General features: G+C 39.5%; 1 long non-coding RNA gene across 1 annotated transcript; it reads right to left on the bottom strand.

Annotated features, from left to right (window-relative positions):
• Positions 1 to 8,276: 8,276 nt before the first annotated feature.
• Positions 8,277 to 9,638, bottom strand: LOC144663813 (uncharacterized). The gene is made up of 2 exons (XR_013572674.1): positions 9,432 to 9,638; positions 8,277 to 8,367 (listed from the first exon to the last, which is right to left on the bottom strand). It is a non-coding gene; the product is annotated as an uncharacterized LOC144663813 (long non-coding RNA).
• Positions 9,639 to 18,301: the final 8,663 nt, after the last annotated feature.

Here is an 18,301-nt window from a genome sequence, read left to right as displayed (position 1 = left end):
ATGCAAAATTTGTAGCGTTTACATTTCCTAATATTATCAATCAAACAAAAGAATTGATAATTTTTGCCTGTTTTTGTTTCTACCATGCAACCAAAAACTATAAAAAAATTAAGTTCATTCAAATATTATTTATTTCCACTATCAGAACGCAATATTACGTTGTATCATATGTAATAACATGTTTTCAAATCACATGTTACTCTTTGAAAAAGTTTTAAGATCTATGTTTACAGATAGAAAGTGTAAAAAAATTTTGAACATGCAAGAGATTTCCCTTAAAGGGAGTGTGTCACGGGGATTTCGCAGATTTTTGGTCTAAACTGTTCTGACATAAGTGGTAGGCAACTTTACCCATGAAAAAAAAACACTATCTTTAAACATTTAACTGAAGATATAACCTTTATTTGGGGATAGAAATCAAACTTTGGCTATAAATATATATTTTTTGAAGGCGCGGAAACAATTTGAAAACGTTGGCTAACGTTTTCAAATTGCAATCCATTTCCATCTAAGCCATCCGCAGCCAAACGCCCTTTTAAACAGTTTTAGTGCTCTAAAAGAGCAATTATTAATAAAAATGGACCATTTTTTTTAAGTTTCCTAAGACACAAATATAAATTTTGGCTGTTCAAAAATCTGTCAATATCCGTGACATAGTCCCTGTAATGTCCATACAAACACACAAAAATGCAAATCAATTGGTATGGAATGAAAAAACTTGGTCCCCCTTATGGTGCATCTAATAAGTAGTAGATCTGGTAAAAAAGTTTATCTGTCTATTGGTGCATGAAGGTGCATCAGTATATATAGCAAGAACAGCTTTGTAGGTAGGGAGCTTAGGTTTTAGAACTTTAATTGTGCTTGCAACACAAAACAGCTGCTAGTCTGAGTAAACAGAGTCATCTCTCTCTTAATTCTTCCAGCACTGAGAGACATTAGTGATTTCAGACCCAAAAGATTCGATTCTGAAGATGCAGCTATTCAGAGGTCTGTAACGTTCCTTGGTGTGGCTGTTTCTTACACACCAAAATTTGAAACCAAGGAACGGCTAATAAGACAATGAATAGATCTCTGAAGAACGAGAGCATCAATAATGAGTGGGCAGGGAATTTAACTGCTAGAAAGTTCTTTTGATTCTATTTTATTTTTTTGTATGAAAGTAGCCAGGGGTTATCAGTTATGCTCATAGTAGGTGGGGGAAATCCCTGACCCTCGGTCCTTGGTGACAGCCCTGATCAATATGGAATAGTTCACGTCAAATCTCAGCTATTAGTGAAGAATAGCTACCAGAAAAACCTGTCAGCCGACTGTTGGCCAACTGTCGGCTGACACATTACCGCCAGTCTACCAACAGGTCACCGACAGTTGGCCGACAGATACCTTGGTTACTTTGGCAGCTGTTGTTTACTTACACCTCTCAGGCATCCTCCAGACCTTGCAAGCAAATTAGGTTCTGCTAACCAGCTGTTAAGTGGAACAGAGAGTACAGAGAAAGACTTCTGTTTATTCAGGCTAAAATGGTTTCACGGTTGCATTAACTGAAAGATGTAGGAAAATGCGTAGTATGCAGGGTGGCATATACAAACCTTATTCCAGAATAAGAATATTCTAAATTAACTCTGATCTATCCAGTCACCCGTATTTTTCTTCTATACCTCTTACACTAGTAGAATGAAAATAATATTCTGCAGTTATGATATTACAACTGTTGTGCAATCTGATTGGCCACACTGAGGTGCAATAAATGCATTGATCAGTAAAAGGCCCTATAAATATCCAGTGAAATAACGATTGGCTTCCTCGCCATTGATTATTGGCTGAGAGAAGACGGTCGCGCGCCCGTTAATTAATGTGGGTGGTTTATTTCCTTGCGATCTGAAATTGTAGAATGCATTCTGGAATAAGGTCCAATGCACCTATATATAGTCAATATACACCTATATACAGAAACAAACTGTTGACAGCAAAAAGGTTATTCTGCTTATTTTCTTGTAATTATTACTTCCGTTTACATGTATTTTACTCTACTGTATATACAATGTAGTATTTGAGGCAGTAATAAAAAAATGTTTTTCACTTGACAAATGTATCAAATAGTTTTAATTGGGTAAAGGGACTTTAAAACCAGTTTTTCTCTTTTATCAGATTCGAAAAGTACATCAATACTGGAAAAGAACCTAATAGCTTAACTTATAGTAAAGTAGTTTGGGATCGGGGATGGCGCAGTAGCGAGAGTGCTCGCCTCCCACCAATATGGCCCGGGTTCGATTTCAGCCAGGTGCCATATGTGGGTTAAGTTTGTTGTTGGTTCTTGTCCTTGGTTTCACGGGTAAATGGAACAGTAGGCATGACGCTCTGATTGGCTTATTGTGAATGTGGGTAACAAGACATTTAAAATGATAGCCCAGCGGGTTTGGACTCCCGGTCCAAGCCTGTTACTGGCTCATATTTTCTAGCGGATTTGGACTTAGAGCGCCTCCTCTCCCCTCCCCGGATAAACTCAATAAAGAATGGAAATAAATAATTATTATTTATTGACTGATTTTAAAAAGAATAGCAATAAGATACTCAATCAATTAAAAGCATCGTCATCAATCTTTAGTTTTCCCCATGTAAACCTCTAAAGTAATTTGATTCTTTTCGACTTGGAGTGAGCATTAGGCTGAATCCACGTGGTGGCATTTTGCCACAAAGGCCCCCAATGTACATTTTAAGTTTCAACCTGGCAGTTGTTGGTGTTTATGGAGTAAAAATAATGCTCGATCTACGCGGTGGTAACATTTCACCAATGGCTAAAAATCTTTATTTTTAGTTCCCCATGACGGAAATGATTTGATTTCCTTGAACCTAGAGTGAGCTTAGGGCTGAATCCACGTGGTGGTATTTTTCCAAAAAGGCCTCCAATGTACATTTTAAGTTTCAAACGGCCAGTTTTTTGTGCATCTGGAGAGAAAATAACGCTTTATCTACGTGGTGGGATATGAGAAGGGCCAAAAATCTTCATTTTGGAGCGCTCCACGTGGCTTTTTCTTATCCGACTCTTTTAGACCTGGGCCGGGTTGTTCGAAAGACGATTAACGCTAACCCAGGATTAAAGGATGATCAAGATTTTAATCTCTCTTGTTTTACAGGGTTTTCCATAGCTAATGTTTTGTTAAGTTCGAGATTGGTCCATGTCAAAACTGGGGACAGAAAATATTAACAGAAAACCTCAAAGAAATGTTATAAAATTAAAATCAAATTTCACGCTAATTCCGGATTAGCTTAATCGCGCTTTGAACAACCGGGCCCTGGAGTGAACAATAGTCTGAATCCACGTGGTGGCGTTTTCCCAAAAGCCCAAACAGTACATTTTAATTTTTCAACTGCCAGTTATCAGATAAGATTTGATCAATGTGGGTTCATTTCATCACAAATGCCAAACATCTTCATTTTAAGCTCGCCAGTAGTACTTTCTTTTAGGATAATTCTGGACCCGTTCATTCCCTAAAAAGACCAAAACTGTTTATCTGAAGTCTCTAACTGGAGGTTTTGCTAGAACTGGTGTGAAAAGAAGCTTTAATCTATTTGGTGGGAATTCAAGACAAGCGTTCAAAATTGTCATTTTCAGTAGCTCATTTACCCGTTCTTATACGATTCTTTTGGACGTGGAATGAAAGTTAGAATAAATCCACGTGATGGCCGTTTATGGATAAGACCAACACTGTACATTTCAAGTTTCAAACTGACCGGTTTTGCTGGTTCTGGAGGGTAGATAAGCTTTAATCTATACGTGGTGGTATTTTAACACAAGGGCCCAAAATCGTCATTTTCAGTTGCTCGTGTAGCACTTTCTTTAATATTCGATTCTTTTGCAGCTGGAGTGAACATTAGGATGAATCCACGTGATGGCGGGTTTCCGGAAAAGACCTACACTGTACATTTCAAGTTTCAAACTGGCCGGTTTTGCTGGTTCTGGAGTGAAAACAAGCTTTAATCTACTTAGCGGTATTTTAACAGAAGGGCCCAAAATCGTCATTTCAGTGGCTCGTGTAACACTTTCTTATTCGGTTCTTTTAGAGCTGGAGTGAAAATAAGGATGAATGCACATGGTGGCCTTTTCACACAAAGGCCCAAAACTATACATTTTAAGTTTGAAAATGCCAATTTAAGTGTATCTGGAGTGAAGATGAGGCTTAATCTACGTGGTGGCATAACATCACAAGGGCCAAAAATCTTCATTTTGAACACCGCGTGTAGCACTTTCTTCTTCGATTCTTTTGGACCTGTTGAAGCCTCAAATGTAATAAATGTCCCTAAATGTAATAAAGGTCCTAAGTGTAATAACTTTTGGTCCTAAATGTAATAAAGGTCCTAAGTGTAATAACTTTTTGTCCTAAATGTAATAAATCGAAATAAAGGTCCTAAGTGTAACAACTTTCGGCCCTAAAGAAAATAAAGGTCTTCAATGTAATTAAGGTTCGGCTAAACATGAAATCATGCACGGTGCTTCTCTATATAAAAGCAAGGAGTTAAAAATGTATCTTAGGGATCCAGATTAAGTTACCGCTTGCCTTAAAGAATGTGCCAAAATCTATTTTATTTTGCATGTCTTTTTGGACATGAGCCAACGGCAACAGACGCTTATAGGTAACAACAGAAGTAGTTTACTCAAAATTCTCAATAGTGCAAAATGAACTATTGTGATGGTTGTTTGGGCTTGTAGCCCGCTAAAACGCTAAGCCCCTTACGCCCTAAGGCTAAAGGTGTAAACTTTCAATAGTCAATTAATTAATTAATTTATTAATTAATTTATTAATATCAATAATTAGTAATTATTCCTGAGTAAGGGGTGGGGGAGGGGGGGAGGGGGGGGGTCCTGATCGTCTGTCCTTGGTAAAACGGGAAGTTTACCTACGTTACTTTTCATATAAAGCGCACAAAGGTATATACCCAGCCTCCTCCTCAGGCGCTTCGCACTCGATTCTCGCTGCAATAACACAAAGCAAGCGCGAAACGCGAGTGACTGGTGAAGAGCGCGAAGCCCGAGGGACCACGCGAAGGAGAAAGAAAGCGCCCATTTCTCCAAACAAGAGAGAGGCGTCTGGGTACGAGGCAGGTATATCTCTGTTTCAGAAAGCAATATGCTCTCCTTGTGGAACAAAACACTTTGTGCTAAATGCATGCGCAGATGAGTCTACTTTATATACTGAGACACTTACAAACGTTGCATGTTTAATCCTGCGGAAGGATTCCTGTAGACTCTGTGGCACCAACTTAAAACCGCACAAAAATTAAATTAAACTTGTTTGCAAAGAAGCTGAAGACTATCACGTTTACTGTTTTAACCTCAAACCAAAATCCAATCTATAGAAAGTTAACATAACAGGGACGTGTTTAGAAAAATTTGGTTTCTTAAGCCTGACGTCGTGTGCTTGTTAATGCTGTAGAATTCTTGTAGACCTGTGCCGCCAGTAAAACCGTAGTTTAATTAAATTAAACTTGGAAGTGTCAGAGCGGTTTAAAAGAACACAAGAGTCTAGTAGTACGTTTGCACGAAAAGTAAAAGTATCATATTTGTTGCTTCAATAGTCTTTTTAAAATTCGAGTTAACGAAAGTTATCATAAAGCACGACGGTTCAAACAATCGAAAAATTCCTTAAAAATCAGGTAAAAAATTGTACTCAAGAACTCAAGAATTGTACTCTAGTGTCAAGTGATCGATCGCGTGGATGAACGTTGTCACGTGATTTAGTTGCTTGCTTCATGACAAAATCGAAATAGCATCTTACAGTACTGGAAAGAAAATGAAGCAAGTAAACATAAAACAGGTTTTAAACTGAATATAATACATAGAAAAGCACCGAGCAGATTTCATGTTAAGCTGGAACCTTTAATACACTACAGACCTTTATTACATTTAGGACCAAAAGTTATTACACTTAGGACCTTTATTACATTTAGGGACATTTATTACATTTGAGGCCTCAACACCGGTTTTGATGGATGTGGAATAAAAATTAGCTATTATCTACGTGGTGGTATTTCAACACAAGGGCCCCAAATCCTCATTTTCAGTGCTAATTTAGCCTTTCTTATACTATTCTTTTGGACCTGGACTGAAAATTAGAAAGAAACTACGTGATGGCGGTTTTCCAAAAAGAGCCAAACTGTACATTTCAAATCTCAAACTGGCCAGTTTTGCTGGTTCTGGAGTGAAAATAAGCTTTAATCTTCGGGGTTTTATTTTAAAACCAGGGCCCAAAATCTTCAATTTCAGTGTCTTGTGCAACACTTTCTTATTCTATTCCAACGTTCAGCTTCTAGCGGGTATGCCTGATGACGCAGCTAAGTTATAGTGGAACCCCGATATAACGATCCTCGATATAACGATATTCCCGATATAACGATGAGTATTCTATGTCCCAGCAAAAGTTACAGTAAAATGTATGGGACGGAACCCCGATATAACGATCTTCGATATAACGATATTCCCGATATAACGATGAGAATTTAGCGGACCGAACGCAAAATCCTCCCGATATAACGATATTATCAGTACACAGTTACATTATATTTGTAAAACATCGAATTTAATGCAATACATTACGGTAATCAAGTCATCTCTAACGTTTCTTAAATCAGCTTTGTACGATGATATACGAAAATGATACTGTGTTCTAAGCCTTCTGATCAGAATTATTCTCTTTATCCTCCTCTAATATACAGTAAAAAGTACTTGTTTCGTTTACCCCGATATAACGATATTTTCGGTTATTTTATGGCCATATCGTTATATCGGGAGTTTCGATATAACGATTCTTCGATATAACGATATAATTTTACTGCTCCCTTGGCATATCGTTATATCGGGGTTCCACTGTAACACTATGAAAGATGTCACCGAAGTAAAGGATGCTACTAAAAGTGGTAACGGGGAACCAGGAACGACCGGGAACCGGGAACGAGTGTACAGCGGTAATCCGTATAAGAGTTCAAAATGGCGGACGAGAAACACAGAAACGGAGTAAAATGTAGCTTACCGATGAAGGTAAATGCTTAGTGTAACCAGTCCAGATTATCCCAATAAATTAGGTCAGGGCCATCTGGCCTTTCAGCCAATCGGAAGGTCCGAAGCCGCCTTTTGGTTCACCGATCGTGGCGGACGAACGCAGACATTTGCGAACTCAGTGTGGACGTGCCGAGGTGTATAAGAAGAATTCGAATGTTTATTTCTTTCTAGAAGGAATCTTTCAACAAGGCCAGTGTTCGAATCCACATTTACACACAACGCAACGCAAAGGACGGCTGTGGGAGCAAGGAGCTTGCACGCTGATCAATAGCTTCGAAATACCTCATTTCGAAAATCAAATTATGTTTTATTGAAATGCAGTCGAATAGTAGGGTAAGTCATAATATGCTGTATTTTCCACTACAGTTGCGGGATTGGTTTCATTTGACAGGATAGAACCTATGTGTTGCGTAACATTAGCAGATATATATTGGCTTGGTTTGTTATCCGATCGATCATACGTTCGTAAATTGTTGCGTGCTAGTCATATTTATGTATTGTCCCACTCTCGTTAACAAAGTTCCCAAGTACATCTATCTCTTGACTTAAAAACAATTCTTTTTCTGGCATTTGTAGGTTGTTAGATAGTAATATGAATGGTGACTTTTATTTTGCTTTTGAACCAAACAATTTTTGTAGGCAACACTGAATATTTGTAGCATTTCCAAAATGCTATTCAGTATAATACAGTGTGCATCGTATCATTGTCCCTGAAAATCACTTTTTCTTCGCACACATGGTATTGCATAAAAGGAAAAATTTAAATTTAACATATGCTATTAATGCTGTACTGTAAATTATAATTGTAGTTCTCCAGGGGTGTATAATTACACTGATTTACCTTTTTGCAACATCCACCGAGTGTTAGGATGGACATTGAAATAAAAGACAACCTTGTAATGTTGTGAATATTAATTTTCTGTATATGTCATTCCCCAACTGTATGCATTCATTCTGAATTCATATCATTGCGAAAAAAATAAAACTGGTTGCATGCCATAAATAACAAACTGCTTACAAATGATGTGTTGTGCTGTCCTACTGATAATTTGTACAAATCACATAGTGTTTGGAATTCATTTACAGATTCACCAAAACAAACTATGACACAGAAATATACCGTAATGCAACACACTGAGCTTTGCAGGAGGCTGTCAAGAGGTGTGGGCTGGAAAGAACATCCCCCAGTCACTTGTATAAAACACAAAATGATCAGCAGATAGAATGAGAAGAAAAGAATTTTAAATTTATTTTCATTTTACAGTAGGTAAACACTAGTCTTAATTTGTTGTCTGTCCTTTAGTCAACTGCCAGATCTACAAAAATGAAATACAGCTATCATCAGTGTGCTGAAATATAACAGCATACAATAAACTGTTGAACAGCAATCACCAAATAGTTATTTTCATTTCATAAATGGAACAAATCTTCATGCAAAGTCCAAGATACTATGCCATGTTTGAAAACCAATGATGAAGCACGCAAAAGACACAATCTGTTGTGAGACGTACATGTGTATCATGATTGCAATAGGGGTTACAGAATCACAGCTGTTGGTTAAGTCTGAGTGTGAGCCCAGTGGCCCATCAAGCCTGAGCTTACCTTGGTTTCCATAATCAATTATAGCATTAGCGACTGGTGGTTTGGGGAGGGGTGTTAGAAATTTTCAGAAATTAATGCATGGACTCATTTGGAGTTTTGTCTTTTCTATTACTGGCCACAAGGTAAAAATTAAATTGACATTGTAAAAGTATTTAAACAAGCAAATAGGTGATTTCCAAGTGAGGAATTGTGCTTGAACTTTGTGTTAACTAAGCATTCTTTAAGATTCAATGTGGTTCACAATTGCACTTGCCATAGTATAAATTGCCAAACTGTCTCAATAATTTCTTATACACAGTTGCATGTCCTGCTGACATGAGGTTTACAACCTTGTGACAGAAGTTCTCTATTAATTTTCCTTTATCATGAAATAAATACTCAAACAAATTTCCTGCAATTTTCATAATTATTGTTGCTTAATAACAGCTGCTGATATCAGCATGCATTTTAGATGCACGGCGGATGGAAGTTCGGTTAATCCACCAGAATGGAAAATTCCACATTCGATTATTTTCGTAATGTTAGTCTTCAGCCTTCGGCATTTCGTCGGCGCAATTTATACTCAGCGCGCCACGAGCCCAGGAAAAGAAAAGAACCGACTGCCTATAAAGAAATTTTGGTTGTTCGTGGAACAGTTGATTTGGTACGCGTAGTATTGCTGCGTCATGATCATCGAACTTTTAAAAAAGTCTACCAAAAATCCAGGTTGTCTACCTTGCCCAGATTGCACACGATAAAACTTACAACTCCAGGAAAATATTAATGATTCTTCACCTACCTTGCAACTCGTCCCAAAATTCCACCTAAACAGCACCTTCGTGAGTCCTTTATAGCGAACAAAAGCACACGAAAAGTCGATTTGCTCCGACAATCGAATTCGAACACTAGTTCCCAGTCCCTTTTCTGTGTTTTCGTCCGCCATTTTGAATTCTTTTACGGATTACCGCTGTACACTCGTTCCCAGACTCCGGTTCCCGGTTCCCGGTTCCCCGCTCCCCGTTACCACTTTTAGTAGCATCCCCGAAGTAAATGATCCATTATTTATTGAAGTTTAGAATATAGCCGCTGTATATGCGCGATGGAATTCTAGCGGGCATTATTTTTTATAGAACATAGCTGAAAACTATAGAAGTCCGGTACCCCGGATGTGCGAATTGTTTGTCAAATTTCGCTGAACGACTTCGTCGACTTCGCCTCTATTCTCTTGTTTTGTTGTTTAAATGATGCTTTAAAAAGGAGCAAGTTTTTATCAGAAACGTTTTACATGCTTAAATGGAAGTAAGGCAGTGCCAAAGGAAGCGACAGATGAAGAAAGAATCGTTGAAATTTGTTGTTTTTCTTTGGAGTTGTGTACGCCACTATTTTGCCGTGAACTGCCCGAAATTGTTTGGAAATTAGTTAGCAAAACAAGCTGGACTCTAAAAACGCTTTAAGGTAAGAAACCTAGCCACAATCTGAAGACAGAACACTCCACTTTTGTTCTTTTTAAATCGAAATTAGAGGCGAATTTGAAAAACTTGCAGCGAAACGAACGCATGAAAATTTTTCATTTGAATGAAATTGAAGTAGGCTTTACCAAACTTGAATGCGTAAATATTTCAACTAAATTTGTTTCATCAAATGGACGCCATTAGTCCGTGAACAAGGAGCGGTCTTTATTGACCAAATATGGTAATACAACTACAACTGGAATGCGTGACTAACTACACGACACGATGTCACGCTAGACTACTTATTGTAACATCTCCCCTCTTGAAAACTGAACGAAGGCTAACATAACAAAAATGAAAATGAAAACTAACTTTGTCAAAATAAAAATAAAAACTTATACAAAACCATGTTAGCTCTACAGTCTTAGAAATCAATGTCTCTTTGTGTGCAGAGTTCTTAACGTGATAGAACTAGCTATAGTTTCAGTTCCTTTGTTTTTCTGAACGAGACTAAGTGACATAGTCTTTGAATCTTGAGGGAACCTTGACTACTCGGGTTCTAGTCTTCAGGACAGCAGGAGGTGTCTTTGCAACGGTCTGTTTGCCTTCGGGAACTACTGGCTGCGTACTACTGCTCAAGGGCTGACTTTCCTCCACTGGAACTGGTTCTGAAACTGGTTTGTGAGAAACTGAGTCAGAGGTAGGAACGGCTGGTTTCTCAGCTGGCTTAAGGAACTCGCGATTTCGACGAACGACTTGGCCGTTTCCTTCAGGTTTGACCAGATAGGATCTGTCTGACAATTTCTCCAGGCAGGTGCCTCGTTTCCAAGTTTCGTTCTTCTGTAAGGGTGCAACTCGCACTTCTTGTCCTACTTCTAGCTCTGGTAAAGTACGGGTGGAACGGTCATGATACCACTTCGCTTTTTGCCGTTTTAACTTTAACTTCTCGGTGACACTCTCAGGAACTTTCGGATAAAGGAGGCTTGTGGCTGTGGGCAGTCTGGTTCTGGTACGACGACACATTAATCTCTGCGCTGGGCTTGCCCCAAGTGACTCGGTTGGTGTGTTTCTTTGATCTAACATTGCAAGCCAAGGATCTTTGTTGTCCTTAAGTGCTTTCTTCAGTAAGGACTTAGCCACTTTCACTGCTGACTCCACTTTACCATTGGACCTGTGGTGGTGCGGAGAGGATGACACGTGTACAAATTCCCAATCACGTGAGAATTGTTGAAATTCATAGCTAGTAAACTGAAGACAATTGTCAGTTACGAGTGTGTCTGGTATGCCATATCTGCTGAATTGCTCTTTGAGAAACTCGATCACTGAACTGGAAGTGTTCTCTTGCAGCTGCTTGACCTCAATGAAGTCTGAATAGAAGTCAACAAGGACAATGTACTCTTTGCCATGAAGTTTGAACTGATCGGCAGCAACTCTGCTCCAAGGGTGATCTGGAATCTGATGACTTTGCATAGGTTGCTTCTGGTTCTTGGCCTGAAATTCGTTACAGATGGAACATTGCTTGATCAGGTCCCGTACCTCTGCGTTCATGTTAGGACAAAAGACTGTGTCTCGAGCTTTGCGGAGACAAGCTTCAACTCCCAAATGGCTGGAATGTATTCTTGATTTGACTTCGGGTCTCATGACACGGGGTATGACCACTCTTGAACCTTTAAACAGGATCCCATTGTGTACTGTTAACTCTTCCCGATATGACCAGTATTCTCTGATGTTGACAGGTACTTGCTCTTTTTGCATTGGCCAACCAGTCAGGACTGTGGTCTTTAAGGTTTGCAATGCTTCGTCCTGTCCAGTACACCGCTGTAACTGCTCCAATCTCTCTGGAGTTACCTTCAGGGCTTGCATAGGGTTTAGGCTCTCTAACTCCAAGGAAAACACTTGGAAGGACTCTTCTGCCATGGTAACTTCATGCTGTGCTGCTCTTGACAAGTGGTCAGCCAAGAACATCTGAGAACCAGGTTTGTAACTGACTGACAAATTGTACCGCTGAAGTCTGAGTAACATTCTCTGAAGACGGCAAGGTGCTGATAACAGCGACTTCTTGAATATGGACTCAAGAGGCTTGTGATCTGTCTCCACTGAAATGTTCTCTCTACGTGCCAGATATTGGTTAAATCTTTCACAGGCAAAGACGATTGCCAGGCATTCTTTCTCTATGGTCGCATATCTCTGCTCTGTCTGAGAGAGGGTTCTTGACGCGAAGGCCACAGGTTGTCCGTTTTGAGTCAGTACGGCTCCCAACCCCTTGTTGCTGGCATCTGTCTGAATGGTGACTTCTTCTTCTACGTCATAGAACTAGAGCACTGGATGCTGGATAACCACTCGCTGGATAGCGACAAAAGCTTCAACGTGTTGTCTTGCCCATGTGAACTGAGCTTGGTTGGCAGTGAGTTCTCTTAATGGTGCAGACACATCTGAAAGCTTGGGTAAGAACTTGGAGAGGTAATTCACAAAGCCAAGCAAGGTGAGTACTTCAGACTTGGATGTCGGTTTGGGCATGTTCTTAATAGCGGTGACCTTGTCTGGATCTGGCTTCAGCCCGTCCTTCGAGATCACATGGCCCATGAATTTCACTTCAGCTTGTCGAAGCTTGACTTTAGACTTGTTGAGCTTTAGGTTCACTTGTCTTGCTCTTTCAAGTAGGCGGATGACATTCTGATCATGATCGCGTTGCGCCTCTGAGTCGTTTTCCCCATAGCCAACTACCAGGATATCATCTCTGATGACTTTCACACCAGGCAGGTCAGCAAGGCACTCTTGCAGTTTACTTTCAAAAACTTCTGGTGCAAGACTTATTCCAAAAGGCATTCGTAAGTATCGGTATCTCCCCAGGGGTGTCCAGAAAGTAGTCAATTTACTACTGTCCTCATCGAGACTGACTTGATAAAATCCATCCTTTGCATCGAATGAACTGAAGATTCTGGCTTTGCTAAGTTCAGGTAAAAGTTCTTCAAGAGTTGGCATTTGGAACTTTGGACGCTGAATAGCACGGTTTAAGTCCTTTGGGTCTAAGCAAATCCGAATCTTCTGTGGCTTGGCTACTACCACCATGCTACTTATCCATTGTGAGGGCTCCACTGCTTTTGTAATGATTCCTTTCTCTTTGTATTCCAGAATCTTCTTCTCTACATCTTTCCGTAAGGCTACTGGTACACGACGAGGTGAATGTTGGACTGGTGTAACACTCTGATCAACCACTATCTTGGCATCGCCAATGTGTCCTAGCCCATTAAAAACATCATGAAATTTGCTCATCAGTTCTTCCTTTGACAGAGGCTCTGGAACAACACTGTCATTTAGCTGGTGAACACTATCCGTAACACTGGCATTTAACTGGATGAGCTGTAACTTCTCACAAGTTTCTGCTGACAGCAAGGGTTTGCACTTATCTTCAATAACTTGAAACTTCAGAACATGTTTCGTACCATTGTGCTTGATGTGCAGGTCGCATTCTCCGGCTGGCTTCATTGTTGAACCACCAAACAGCTTCAACTTGACTGTGGAGTTTTTCATAGGTGGGTCTCCTAACTGTGTAATGGCTGAAAGATTATCTAAGCATAGTACATTGCAGGTAGCACCGGTGTCGAGTTGACATGCCAAAGTTGTTGAGAACTCTTCCTCAGCAGAATTGAAGAATGTGATATCTGCAAACCACTGTCTTGACTTTGTTTGAACCAAGGATACTGTTTCAACTCTCAGGCAGCTCTCATCTGAACTTGACTCATTGCTGTCTTCCACCTGGTGTACTTTTCATTTCTTTTGACATTTGCTGCATGTTTGTCCGAACGCGGGACACTCCGTTCTTCTTGCATGACGTTGTTTACGACCACAATATCTGCATTTGGTTTCAGAGCTTTCACGTTTCGTCTTCTCGTCTTCATTCTTCTTCGCTTTGGACGATTTTTCTTCTTCCTTCTTACGATGAGGTTTTTTTGGCTTTTTCTGTCTGTCATTAAACTTCTTAACTTCTTCTGTCTGCTTGTCTTCGGCGCCTTGAATGTTCTTCATTTGCCGCGAGGCGACTTCACATTTGACTGCACATTTGAATCGCTTTTTGTAAATCCAGCTTCTTTTCTCTCAGCAACCTGACTTTATCTCCTTTGTCCTTTAAGCCGATGACTAATCTGTCTCGTATAACCTCATCCGTCAGTTCGCCGTATTCGCAAGAAGCGGCCAACTTTCTCAATCTTGTGACATAACTTTGTACGGATTCTTCGTTTTGCTGCACGCACGTATTAAAGACGTACCTTTCGTACACCACATTTCTGCTGGGCTTGAAGTAATTCTCCAGCGCTTCCAGACATTTGTCGACTTTCTTTTTGTCTTCCTCTGTAAGGTTTAGGTTGAGAAATATTTGAAGACATTCCCTGCCCATTGCCGATCTCAAGGTCGCAAGGCGGACCGATTCTTCTCGCTTGTCGAGGCCAGTTGCTATCTCGTAATCACTCCACTGCTGTTTGAAGAAATCCCAGTTTCCGACGACATCTCCATGAGATTTCATTGCATGTGGCAGCGGGAAATTGTGCGGATAAACTTGAGGAACAGCTACTTGAGGAACAGCTTGTGATGGCGCTGGAACTTGCGAACTCGACTCCACGTGGTCGCTGTCAGGCATCTTCGTAAACTTTCGACGTACGTATCACTGTGAAAATTAAATACGGTCGACAGAAGAGGACAGCATCTGCTTTCCGTTGACAGCGTTTTTGCCCGTTAGAGCGAACGTGTTCGACGTAAAATACGCTTTTGTTCTGACACCATGTTTCAACAAATGGACTCCATTTGTCCGTGAACAAGGAGCGGTCTTTATTGACCAAATATGGTAATACAACTACAACTGGAATGCGTGACTAACTACACGACACGATGTCACGCTAGACTACTTTTGTAACAAAATTTGTCGGCTTTGTGAGAATCTTTTGGTAGTCGGAGAAAGGACTTTTATAAATACGAAATATGAATGAAATGGTATCTTGGTTTATTTATAAAGAAGCCGCCAAAGAAAAGAATAAACTAAACTTTCACTATACCGATGTTGCGTGCGTTTGTAAATGCCGTGAGCGGCCGCGAGTCTTGTAAGTTTTGTACTCTTTTTAATGCTATATTCTAAACCCACTAGAAGATGGTTTTCCTATGTCCTATAAGAAAATAATGCACTTTTGAGGTCTAGAAAAGCAGCTGAATGCCCTCGCCTGACGGCTCGGGCATCCACTAGCAGCTTTTCTAGACTTCAAGCGTGCATTATTTTCTTATAGAACATGGAAAACCATCGTCAGGACGCACGAAGAGGGATATCTGTGGCGAGACAAGAGTCTGCGAGTAAATACCCCCAACCTCTTTTCATCCAAATCGCCTTTTTGTGTTCGCATTCCCGATATAAAAACGCTCGTCGTAGTCCCGGTAGTCCATGTGTCAGGTTTAGTTTTTAATGAACCAAAGGAAACTTCATCCATAACAGATTTTTAATTAAGGGTATTTTAAGGTCAGATATTTAACAATTATTCGCCGAAGGCAAAGTGATTATTGCAATAATTACTGAGCCTGAGGCAAATAATTGTTTTAGTATAATTTTTAGAGGTGATCATCAAGAACTTAAAAAAATAACGATAGCAAACAAGAAAACAGCAAACACAAGTGTTCGCTTGCATACGGTGTAAACCAGTTTAAATCATCGATTGCAATCAGAATTTATTTAGTTAAAGCAATAAAACGGAACAAAACAAACACAATGAGAAAGATAGATGTCCGTTACCTTTGTATGATTGTGGATGACATCTAAGCGAATGTGCGAATCCTCTAAAAATGAGTATAAGACTTAATGTTTGCTCAATCGATCTGACTGAGTTTCTCATCGATCGCCAAAACCGCCGTGTTTACGATCATTTCTAATGCCTTGAGAACCATCTCTTGAAAATATTTTCGGTTTAAAAGTCTTGGTAGTTAATTTAAAAAATTCCCAATGTTTAAAATATCCAGGACTTGGACTGGTTTCTTTCAAATCAACGAAATTTTCATTCCGCGAAAGCGGCTATGTTTACTTCCCTGGATGTCAAAGGTGGCGTGGCTAAGTAACCAAGCCTTCAAAGCTATAATCACCTCGCGCGGGGTGATTATTTAACAATTATAACATAGATAGGAGTCTACGCGCGCTCTGATTGGCTAAAAACCTATGTTTTATCAGAGTATAAAACATAGAAAAATCATGTTTTATTGTTTTTCGTCAGCTTTCCTCGAGTGCTTCGCGCGTCGTTGACTGTTCGTTGGCTATAACCACTCGTATCCAACAAGGGCGAATGGAATAATTGTTTTATTAAATTCCTTTTTAAGTATAAATCCACTGGACATTTCATTTTGATGTAAACGAAGTGAGGCGGGAAAATTGTGGCGCGGTGTCCACTGCTTGAGATCCTGCTTGAGTTGAATGAAACTCGCAAGGAAAGCGAGCGAGAGAGTTTTCTTTCGAAGATTTTCTTATTTTCTTCGACAATCTCCTCTTAAATCGTCTATTCATGCTGGAACTTGATTGTGACAACAATTAAGGTTTACGGGAATATCCGAAGCAGTAGCTTTTCTGGAAATTATACGCCTTGTTCAAGTCGAACGAAGCAAGGGACGGATGTCATCGAGACTACTATATTATGCTGAGACGAAATTGCACTCGGTGCAGTCGGTGAAGTTTATCGAAGTTCAAAAAGACAAGATCAAGATTAAAAGGTAACAAACTTACCTGAAATGCTTAGCCTTATTTTACGTCGAATACTGAATGAAATTGTGTCAGTTTTCTGGTCTTCCCGTAAACAATTTTCTGCTTTTCATCTTTGTTTACTCGCTCTTGTTGTACATATTTTTAATTAAACTTTTCACTCGTGGTGTCTAAAATCTATATCATAAAGCAAAGAAAGAAGCCTAAGCCATGTTTTATACTGTCATAAAACACTCCGGGCATTTGAGAACACTCGAGAAATGTAGAAAACATTCGCCTGCGGCTCATGTTTTCTACATTTCCCTCGTGTTCTCAAATGCCCGTCGTGTTTTATGACAGTATAAAACATGGCTTAGGCTTCTTTATTTGTTAAATAAAGAAGCCTAAGCCATGTTTTATACTGTCATAAAACACTCCGGGCATTTGAGAACACTCGAGAAATGTAGAAAACATTCGCCTGCGGCTCATGTTTTCTACATTTCCCTCGTGTTCTCAAATGCCCGGAGTGTTTTATGACAGTATAAAACATGGCTTAGGCTTCTTTCTTTGCTTTATGATATAGATTTTAGACACCACGAGTGAAAAGTTTAATTAAAAATATGTACAACAAGAGCGAGTAAACAAAGATGAAAAGCAGAAAATTGTTTACGGGAAGACCAGAAAACTGACACAATTTCATTCAGTATTCGACGTAAAATAAGGCTAAGCATTTCAGGTAAGTTTTTTACCTTTCAATCTTGATCTCGTCTTTTTGAACTTCAATATTAAAACTTTACCGACTCTGAGTGCAATTTCGTTTCAGCATAATATAGTAGTCTCGATGACAGCCGTCCTTTGCTTCGTTCGACTTGAACAAGGCGTATAATTTCCAGAAAAGCTATTGCTTTGGATCTTCCCGTAAACATTAATTATTGTCACAATTTTCCAGGATGAATAGACGATTTAAGAGGAGATTGTCGATGAAAATATTCAAAATAAAACTGTCTCGCTCGCTTTCCTTGCGAGTTTCATTCAACTCAAGAAGTGAACACCGCGCCACGATTTTTCCCGCCTTACTTCGTTTTCATCAAAATGAAATGTCCAGTGGATTTATACTTACAAAGGAATTTAATAAAAACAATTATTGCATTCGCCCTTGTTGGATACGAGTGGTTTATAGCCAAAGAACAGTCAACGACGCGAGAAGCCTTCGAGAAAAGCTGACGAAAAACGATGAAATATGATTTTTCTATGTTTTATACTCTGATAAAACATAGATTTTTAGCCAATCAGAGCGCGCGTAGACTCCTATCTATATTATAAAGCCTCATAAGCCGAGCTTCTAGACCAATCAGAATGCTTCAATTCTTATAATCACCTCTGAAATTGTACTTATGCTGCTTAAACTTTCAAAGATTGAGTTGGTAGATTTTTCCACGAAATTGCATCAAACGCCTAGTCAACACTGTAAGCAAACCGTGTGGCTTACAAAGTTGACGCCGACTCAAACAATGATCTTGG

The sequence above is a fragment of the Oculina patagonica genome, chromosome 8 (assembly GCF_052425735.1).
Source record: "Oculina patagonica isolate OP01 chromosome 8, crgOcupat, whole genome shotgun sequence".
NCBI lineage: Eukaryota > Metazoa > Cnidaria > Anthozoa > Scleractinia > Oculinidae > Oculina > Oculina patagonica.
The sequence above is the reverse complement of the archived record's forward strand: the minus strand, read 5'-3'. Positions and strand labels throughout refer to the sequence as shown.